Source organism: Thermobia domestica, chromosome 12 (assembly GCF_964235325.1).
Source record: "Thermobia domestica chromosome 12, izTheDome1.hap1.1, whole genome shotgun sequence".
Taxonomy (NCBI): Eukaryota; Metazoa; Arthropoda; class Insecta; order Zygentoma; family Lepismatidae; genus Thermobia; species Thermobia domestica.
Window position 1 is genome coordinate 125000635 of NC_137465.1, and position 10664 is coordinate 125011298.

A 10664-nucleotide genomic window follows, 5' to 3' on the forward strand; every position below is an offset into this window, starting at 1 on the left:
AGGTAGTTAAAGGATAATGTAAGTGTTTTAAACTCAATAAATTGTATGTGGAAATGAGTATACATGGGAAAGTATGTATGTTATGGTGGAGCTATTTGCCAGGGCGGAAGGCGGTTGAATACAAGCAAGGGACAAAATGCCGGTAATTGTATGTTAAGTTTTGGAAAATGACCGTCTACAATGGTTGCAATGCCAATCGTGTGTAACTTAAAAGATAGGGAAAAAAAACTAGTCCTACGGGGTTTCTAATCCCCTCCGCTCCCTCAGCTGTGGTTCGTAAAGCGTTTGTAAAGTAGTGCCTCAGTTCTAGTGAAAAAATCAACAAAATCGATATAAATTTAGAGAGCCGTCTGCTAAAGTAATGAAAATTACGTTTTATCTCTACAATCTAGGAGAAAACTGCTTTGAATTAATACATTGCCTAAGGTTACTCGTTTTAGCTTTCACCGATACACTACAAATTTTAACTGATGTGGCTTTCCCAAGAATCGGTACGTATTATATTTAAATACAGCAAGCCTGGACATTTCGCTCATTTTAGAGTGCATCATGCCTATCTTTCGTTCCTTATGTTCTTCCTTATTTATTCGGAGGTTGGGGGCAAAATTGAAATAGTTCAAATGAAGAATATAAATACTTATGTCCGACTTTATTTAGTAACAATTACTTATTCTAAGGTATACTTCATCTATCTTAGATTAAATGATATCACTCATTTCATCGCTTTACAATAAGTGCAAGGAAAGGTTCGATCGGGTATGGACTTTTGGGTTTCAGGTAAAAGGATGATGAATTTCGAAAAATTACTTATTAGATATTAACGATAACTCAAAATGGATTATTACGCGAAAATAAGTTGGCATATTAGTTTGAAGTTTGTAAGGTAGGAGTCGAGGGTGTGTTTGAAGAAAACTAGGTTTTTCGTTGCGTACATTTTAATCTTTTTATCCTCAGAAAACAGTAACTTCTGTCTCTTAATTGATTTTAGTGCCTTTGTTTACTTTTTTTTCTACCAGCTGAATGAAATCTGGATCTAAAATCTCAAACAAAAACAAACTATTTGCTGAGCAAAACAATATATTCACATAAAAAAAACTACATACGTGTTATAGTTTCGCCAACTAACATTTTGGCATCATCAGACACTATATGATAGTGTTTGATGAACCCAAAATGTTAGTTGGCGAAACTGGAACACGTATGTAGTTTTTATGTGAATATATTGTTTTGCTCAGCAAATAGTTTGTTTGTGTTTAAGTATATACAAAGCAAAGCTTCTACTTATGGAAAATACTAAAATCTCAGAAAAATATTTGCAATCTGAACTGATGTAATAAAGATTTAACGCTATTTTTCAGGATTGGCAAAAACCGTTTTTTTTTTAAACTTTTTCCCCACTTAAACCGGAATTTTTGCTTTAAACAAGGTTTCTTTTATTTAAATAGATTTACCTTAGATTAAAGTGGAGTAACCGTTGCCCCCCCTTTTTTTTTTAAGAGTAAAGGTAATTTGAGGCTGATGATTCGATTGAACAAGGTCGCAACCTCGAGAAATGACCGCAACCCGCTCAAACTAGAGGTCATAGGTCTACCAACGATTTACCAGTACATCATAATTTATTCAGCAGTCTATTCCTTCAGCATTGGTTAAGTTTGAATTTTCCTTGTCGGAGGCATGATCGTCCGTCCACAAGTTGAGTGGGGGTGGGATTCGTGAAAAATACTTTTTTAACTTGTCTCTTTAATTGTGAATTTATTTTACCAAGTTTGGAATTCCCGCCGAACTGCCTGTAGTGCGCTGTCACACTACCGGACGGTCAAAAAAACTTTTCCACAGAAGCTGATTAAGTGTCTAAATTTATAACATTGGAAAGTAGATCGACGAAACAGAGATTTCTATTAGGTTTGACTGGTTTGTTAATAATAATAATAATAATAATAATGTTTTATTTAGAAAGATAATATGAATGCTCCAGAACTATTAGTTACTTCTTGTATTGATTAGCAACTTAAATTAAGCCTATATTTCTGACTTTGACTAAATTAGATCTTCTGTATTATGTAGTCTTTCAAAATTGTCCATTCATTTAATGTGTATAACTGTAGAGTGATTCCACTTTGCAGTTCTTTCCCTTTTGGTTCTTAAGTGGGTCCTAAAATATTCACAAGTATGCAAGATCACTGCAACGTATTTCTATCAGTTGGCCTGCGTGGATGATGGGTCTCTGGATTTATCGTCTTTGTTATCAAGGGATTCTGGTTTCGAGTTCAAATGAAGGACAATATCTCTTGAGTGCAAACTGAGTAGTGGTTCGGATCTCACTTTAAGCAAACTGTAGATCCCGTTCTTCATAACCCCGCTGTTGCAGAAGAACGTTATGGTCAAACTTAGTTTATTGCGTTCCATATGTAAGCTATATAAACAAAGCAACTCTAACCATCACGACTCTGGAACTCCCCAAAGAAATAATAAACACTTCTGACCAGAGTATATACACTTGTTTATTAAAAACTAAATTACAGTGTAACTGTTTCGACAACTTAACGTTGTCTTCATCAGACACTAACTCAGAGTTAGTGTCTGATGAAGACAACGTTAAGTTGTCGAAACCGTTACACTGTAATTTAGTTTTTAATAAACAAACAAAGCAAATGTGTTTAAACCAAAAATTTTATATAAGAAAAACAGTTTTGCCAACTCTTATAACTCTATAGCTAATTCTACTTAAATATTATGGGGACGGAGTTTACAGCAGTGCCGACAGCCGTAGAGGGTATGGGTTAACTTACTGAAAGTGTGTGGGCACGCTGATATGTTGGGAGAAGGACTCTGAAAGAATATTTGTCTAGGAGCCCACGAAAAAATTTGATTGTTCGTTGGGGTGATCTGAATGTTTCTTCAATATAGAGTTCTCCCTTTTGCTCAGTATTTTTATTCCGTAATTCTTCCTACGTCTTCTTTAGCCACAATGGGATAACCGTGGGACGTTGAACTCCACGAAACCAGAAAGCGTTATTCTTCCATAACAATTGCCTGCGTTATTCGCTTTTTTTTTCTATCCTCTTCAGTCCCCTTGTCGAGCCCGCTGAACAAATTTCAAGGTCACGTTGTATTATTGCAAACTGGCCAAATGCACTCAAGTTCCGTCATCAAGCTCGTTGAACTTTGTACTTTATCTGTATGTGTGAGTCATGCGAGTTTCGCTTTTCTTTTGTTTGTTTTGTTTTCGGAAGTATGGCTGGACGTCCAAAGAAGCGAGAAGCTGCATCGTCCTTTCACAAAGGTACGTCTATTCATTATAAAACCTGTTTTAGGGAATACATTTCGCTTCTGTCTTATCAAAAAATGTCTGATATGTATTATTAGCAAGACATTTCATTGATATGAACTAACGTGTGTAAATATAAGACGTCATTGTTGGCGTGTTCAGCCGGCTGAACAATCGTACGCAACTGATAAAATTCTGGCTAATCCTTGTACTACTGAATCGTATTTGATTTTTGTTGTTACTTTCTAGAAATATTGAACAATTGTTTGTATAATTGTTTAGGCTTGTAGCCAGGGTTGGATGCTTAACTAGCTGGAATTGTTGCTGTATTTATTTAATTGTATGAATTATTTAAATGTTAGTTTCGTGTTTTTTTTAGCTATTTTTTCTCTAGAACTTTGACAATTCTGGTTAATTAAAGAGGAAACTTGTTTCGATTTCCATTTCAGGTCGAGACCTTGACCAGGATGATGTACTTCAAATGATTGATGAAAGTGATATTGACGCTTATGAAAGTAATGGGTCGAGAAACAGTTAGTATTCAAATATTTAGCTCCAAAGAGGAAGAAGTAAAAATAATGTTGCTCCACATTTTTTATTTTTGAATTTAGGCTGCATTCATTGAGGGGAAGAGTGTACCCAGCTTTCTAATATTTCTATTTTACCAGTTTAGTAATCTGTATGTATGACTGAGTTGGGGAGGGGGGGACGAATGAGGACGTCAGCATTGAGGCCATATGTCCGTGTCATGACCGACACGGCTGCTAGCACAAGTACTGCATCAATAGAAGAGCAAGGAAAAACTAAAACGAATAGGCTATACCAAAAACAAAAAGTGCTGCAAAATTAAAAACAAAAAATGATGAAAGAATAAATATATGGAATAAAAATAGATAACAAGAACAATATAGATACAACAATAAAAAGATAGAACAATAGCTAAAAGTGTAGTAGCAATTAAAAGAATAGAGATTAGAAAGCACAGAGAATGTGAGCAACCACAGAAGCATGAAGAAACTGAAGTACCAAGCTAACAATACCATCATCATCCACCAAAGCGCGGGTAAATGTACAAGGTAATCCGTGACGTTCTCTGAGATCTGAATATTCAGGACATTCCACAAGAATGTGCTGGATACTCAGAGGAACAATACAATCCTCACAATATGGACGGCCCAAACCACGCAGCAAATACTCATGTGTCAGGTGAGAGTGTCCGATACGAAAACGCGTCAGAAGACACTTCATCTCGATGACTAGAGCGAGAAGATGTATGTTACTTTCCGAGGAGCGGCTTAACTGCATTCATTTTCATTAGGCTGGTCCCAAACTACTTACCAATGAGTGCGTATCAAGGTGGAAAAATGAGTGAAGATCGCAGTAAGGAAGAATATGCTCCAATACAACTTCAGCCAAAGCGGCGTTCTTGGCGATGGTGGCAGCACGTTCATTTCCCCTGATGCCAACATGACCCGGCACCCAACAGACAACGATGACACAGTCCTGGGGTTAGAGCTGATGGCTGGATCTCAGAAGAATGTCTTCAGAGGGCGTGCTTAGTCGAGACTTCTGAAGGCCCCTAATTACGCTCTGAGCATCGATGCAAACCAGCACACGACGGAACGAGAGCGTGAGAGGGTGTTCCAGGCCAAGCGTAATGGCAGCAAATTCAGCAGTATATACGGAAGTAATGGCAGCAAATTCAGCAGTATAGAGGCGATGTAAGCTATATTCTGAGTTGCTCTCATCAATGACAAAGGCACAGCCAACAGAATTTCCCTCTTTAAACCATCCGTATAGAACACATTAAAATTAGGGTACTGTTCTAAGAGTACGGCAAACTGTTGCTGGTACACCTGGAAATTAGTATGCTGTTTGGGGTGTGAAGACAAGCGTAATTCAGACCGTGGTGATCGATGCAGCCTTGGCGGGACAACAATAAATTTAAGCAACGAAAGAGAGAGCCACACAAATTCGTCAGAAAGGAGACTCTCACACACATGGTTGTACCATGGGTGTGTGCAGCGACGACGTACAGCATAGAGGTTGTAAACACAGCCATCACACAAAAAATCTACAGAGGTGATTAGAAATACAGAGCACGTGTGCAGAATAACTAAGGAGAAGCCTCCTACGACGATATATTAATGAACGTTCGTTGGCTTCAACAGAAAGGCTGGCAAGAGGACTAGTACTAAGCGCGCCAGTAGCTAGTCGAATGTCCATCGTAAAGAACTGTTTCTGGTTGTTTCACCAGAGAAGAGTGAACAGACACATAAACAATAAACCAGGGTGTTCAAAATCAACAGGTTACAAATGTATCTAGTGCAATATCCTTCTGCATTCAGGAAAACACAAACTGCTCCTATGATTTCTATGGAAAGTGAACCGGATAATGGAATGCGGAAAGGAATTGGAAAGAACACAAGTTCACAAATTACCAATATAAACACATTATAAATATTGTACACATGCTATATTATTTTAACATAGTCAACATACATAACTGAATGTACGATAAATATATGAATAAATGTACTCAAAATTTAAGAAGGTAAATCTCACTGTTCTTCCAAAAATAAGTATCCGATTATGGACAGAAATATAGTGCCTTGTTACAAATGTTCAGCCGGCTGAACAGGCCCCCCCACCCCATCCCGTCAACCGTACCGCAACAAAACTGTCATTTATGTGTATCATAGCACCCCAATTTCATAATATATAAAATTCCTATCTCTGCGATTCCAACTAACAGCTTGGGACTGAAGAGGCTATACGTTGGAAACGTGGCATGTATTTTACTTGAAGTATTTATCAATAATATAAAGTATTATTTTATATAATGACATAGCGCCTTGATCGTGGACATATTAATTGGCGTGTACAAGTCTATACTTGTGTAGCGATGTCATAATTACTATTATGCAAGGTAGGCCAAAAGTTAGGTGACAGGCAGTCCTGTAACAAAGTTCGTTGGGCTAGAGATCCACATTGGCCATGGATGATGAGTGAGGGTGGGGAACCTAAAAACCCACGTGACCACCACGATTGCCATCTTGAAGTCCGCCATTTTGAATATCAGTTTTAAGACTGCTTTTAGATCAGGAAGGTAATGCTGCTGTCCATTTTGTCGTATCACTAACCGTTGATGAATTATGACCTGTTTTATCCCTTTTTATATCGGTTACAACATTCGCTCGAAATGAACACCCTGTGCAATAATGGTGTGTGCAACATATCTTCTCCACTCCTTCTGCACAGGCAGCAGTATCTTTGGACGCTGCACGAGATATACATTCCGGATGTTAACGGCGTATACCATGGACTTAGGGTGGCCCCACTGGTAGAAGTCGAGAGGCGTGAGATCTGGAGAGCGTGGTGGCCACTCCACCGCTCCTAGACGCCCAATCCATTTTCCAGGGAACTGTTGATATCCAGGTATTTCCGCACACCAAGTCCGTAATGGGGAGGGGCTCCATCCTGTTGGAAGAACGTTGGATATAAACCATCCTCCGACAACACTGACGGCAGGATATCCTCGTCCAGCAGCCGTAGATATTGGTTCGCCTTCAGAGTGCCGTAGATGAAGACTGATTCGTGTCAATATCACAGTATACCAGGGTTGGCTGGTTTAAACCATGGTTTAAACCAAAAACCGAAAAATGTTCGTAAAGGTGTAACTATTCGTAAAATCTTGATGAACACACATTTGTGGGTTATCACGTTTCATTCCCATAATGTACTCGTACTAAATTCAGACTTAAATTCCCCATACTTTACTCAAAAATATTATATTACAAAAGCAACTTTTTTAAATGTAACTTTATGGATGTTTCTTTTGTGATTTTTTAATATAGTTTGTTATTATTGTTATGCAACCAAAGAAAAATTCTAAACATTGTTTCGTTTTAATAATGTTCACTATTGATAAAATACATCGAAATGCCGTACTTTTTTGGGGACGGGGGTCATATAAACCCCACGAGAGGCAATTATTGAAATAAGAATCTTTGGTAACTATTTATTTATAAATGGGTCAGAGCCAAAGTGGACTCAAATAATTCGTACCTTTATTCACTTTCCTTACTGATATGCAAAGTAAGTCGTTATATTTCTTTAACTTGGACTAATAAAAGTCGTAATGAACTGACTTGGACTAAATTAGTTCTTCTGTACTCTGTAGTACTCTGAAATTGTCCATATGTAATTCTGTATAATGGTTCCACTTGTGCAATTGATCTTTCTGTCCTAATGACTCTTGACGATTATATTAACAAATATGTGAAGATCAGTCAACGTATTTTTATCAGGAGTCCTTCGTGAGTGAGTCGGCAGACATATCGCATTTGTGATCAATTAGTTCCGGTTTCGAGTTCAAATGGAGGACAATTTCTCTTGGATGTAAGCCGAGAAGCGGTTTGGATTCCGCTTTAAGCTTATGTGACCCCTTCCGGCATAACCCGGTTGTTGCATACTAACACCAAGGCGAAACAAGCTTATTTCTGTCCATATGTGATATAAATACATAGAACAAATTATTTAAACAAAAAAAACTGGTTTAAACAACAAAAAAAAAACAGGTTTAAACCAAAAAACCTGGTTTTTTGGTTTTTTCAATAAAAACTATGGTTTTTGCCAACCCTGCAGCATACCACAATCTTCTGACGACCATTCCTGGTGTGTCCATCCAATGAGGGTTATTGTCACTCCAGTACGGATGGTTTTGTTTCTTTAATCCTCCGTTGACGTAAAAATTCGCCTCATCGGAGAACAGAACGATCAAAGGGAAATCTGGATTGATTGGCAGTTGTGTTCTAGCCCATTCTGCAAACTGCACCCGACGGTCTGGAAGATCGTCCTCTGTGAGATGATGGTGAAGCTGGATCTTCTATGAGGGCCACTTGTTAGTGGAAGTTTCCTCCGAATGGACATTCAACTAACTTCCTGGGGTATTCGACGTGTGCTACGTTGGGGGCTTTTGCTGAAAGATGCGAGAACAGCGACGGTGGTTTCCTCATCTGTAGACGTTTTTGAACCATCACTACGATGACTGTCGTCCACAGAATCCGTCTCTCGGAATCTGCTGATGAGTTTGGCCACACCATTGAGGGATATGGGCTTTCTTTCGGGGTGGAACGCATTGAACTCCGCAGCCACCACACGCAAGCTGCGATTTCCACACATCATGATGATCTCAATACGTTCCTAGAACGTCAGCACCATTGTTTAGTCACTGGAATCTGCAAGGATAAAGCTGGCCATATTTCATCAACAGTTAGTGATATGGCAAAACTGGACAGCAGCGTTGCATTCCTGGCCAAAAAATATTCTTAAAATATGTGCCGCATGCCTACTTTCCATTTTTAAAAATTAAAATGATATTCAGAATAGCGGACTTCAAGATGGCGGTCGTAGTGGTCACGTGTGTTTTTAGGTTCCCCCATCCCCCACTCATGATCTATAGCCAATGGTCCTCTGGCTCAACGGACTTTCCTGTTTCAGGACTGTCACCTGACTTAGCCTAGCCGGTATATATTAAATCCCTAATCCTAATTCTCAACCTATTCCTCAGCTTAGCTTTTTGTTTTGCAGTTTCCCATGTAGGTTTTCGAAATTCAGAATAAAGAACTGCTTGGCCTATCTGTTTCCCACTGTCTGCATAAGCAGGCTAGAAATTGTTTTGGACAAAACACTTAGATGAGCCAAAGGTGGCAAATTTAACATAATTAAATCAACAACCTTGCAAATTGTCATGAATTGTACATTTATGCAGTAATAATCTGCAAAAGAGGAAAACAAAAAAATGAAAATACCATGTACAAAATGAGAAACTTGTACATGCATTGTGTATTGTAATGGAGTTTCTAACAGCAATTGGCGTTAATTATCGTAATTTTATTTGGCTGCAACAAAACATCGCTAACTATATGTCTTTCAAAAGGTCTGCTAATTCTACACTATCAATTGTCACTGAGCATAATTCTGAACCTAAACTTATAATTAACTTTCCTTTATAGTTCTCCAGAGGAAGAAAATGTCACAACGCAAAGGCTTCTTAGAGCTTTCACGTGAAGGTAAAAGAAAACGTTTGAGGAAACTTTTTCGTAATGAAGCTTGTACTACGTCTCATGGAAATAGTGTAGTTGAAGAAAATAATGCACTAACTGAAGACAGTGCTGATGATATAGGATGTTTTACAAGCGCCACTACAACCACCGCGCAAAAGACTTTCGGGGAGAATAAAACTAAGCTTCTTGATAAAAATTTATTGAAAGCATTTGGGGAAGAATGTCTAGTGAGAGAGGAGCATTCTAAACAAGAAGAACTAGAGGGAATAACGTCGGATAGTGACAGTTCCAATAGCAACCTAAATTACGAGAATTGTGAAGAACAACTGCTCGAAGACTTAAGGAAGTGGTCTACCTCCTTTGGCATTACGAATGTTGCGTTTTCGGCTCTACTATGCATTTTGAAGAGCCACAGATGCTTCCAAGACTTACCTATTGACGCTCGAACTCTGCTAAACACACCTACTTCTGTACCAGTAAAAACAGTGACCCCTGGCTATTATTGTCATATAGGCATCAAAGACAATCTCGAAAAATTGTGGTCTCATGTAGTGGAGTCAGTTTCTTCAGTAGAATTGATGATAGGGATAGATGGACTGCCTCTCTTCAAAAGTAATACCGGTGAATTTTGGCCAATTTTAGGTTCTGTTTTTAATGTTCCTTCTTTAGATTCGAAAGTCTTTCCGATTGGCATTTATTACGGGAAGAAAAAAGCTACTGAATGCAAGGACTTCCTTGCAGAATTTATTACTGAAGTCTCATTGTTGATTAACAATGGCATTGAGTTAAATGGTAAACAATTGTCTGTCAAGGTAAAGGGCATTTGTTGTGATGCACCAGCCAAAGCGTATATATTGGGTGTTAAAAGTCATACTGGATATAGTTCTTGTACAAGATGTAAACAGGAAGGAGTATTTATCAATGGTCGAATGACATTTCCCGGATTCGACGATGAACACCGCACGCATGAAGGGTTTTTGCGTAAAGAAGACGAAAATTATCACGTAACAGGTACTCCTCTTAGTGTTATTCCTGGTTTGGATTTCGTTCATTCATTTCCTCTTGATTATATGCATTTGGTATGTCTCGGAGTTATGAGGACAATGCTGTATGTATGGATGTTCGGTTCCGTTCCGTTAAAGTTTCCCCATTGTGTAATTAACTCCATTTCTTCTAATTTGATTTCTCTCCAATGTTTCGTTCCTTGTGAATTCTCTCGTAAACCTCGCAGTCTTGAGGAGATTAAAAGGTGGAAAGCAACAGAGTATCGGCAGTTTCTGTTGTATACAGGACTGATAGCTTTGCATGATGCCCTTCTTCCAGATTCA

General features: G+C 38.4%; 1 protein-coding gene and 1 long non-coding RNA gene across 2 annotated transcripts in view; one reads left to right on the forward strand and one right to left on the reverse strand.

Moving 5' to 3' along the window:
• The window catches only part of LOC145666619 (acetylcholine receptor subunit beta-like 2), a 699654-nt gene that overhangs the window by 270353 nt on the left and 418637 nt on the right, over positions 1-10664 (reverse strand). The window lies entirely within an intron of this gene.
• Positions 1-10664, forward strand: part of LOC145666623 (uncharacterized) — a 30794-nt gene that overhangs the window by 2424 nt on the left and 17706 nt on the right. The window lies entirely within an intron of this gene.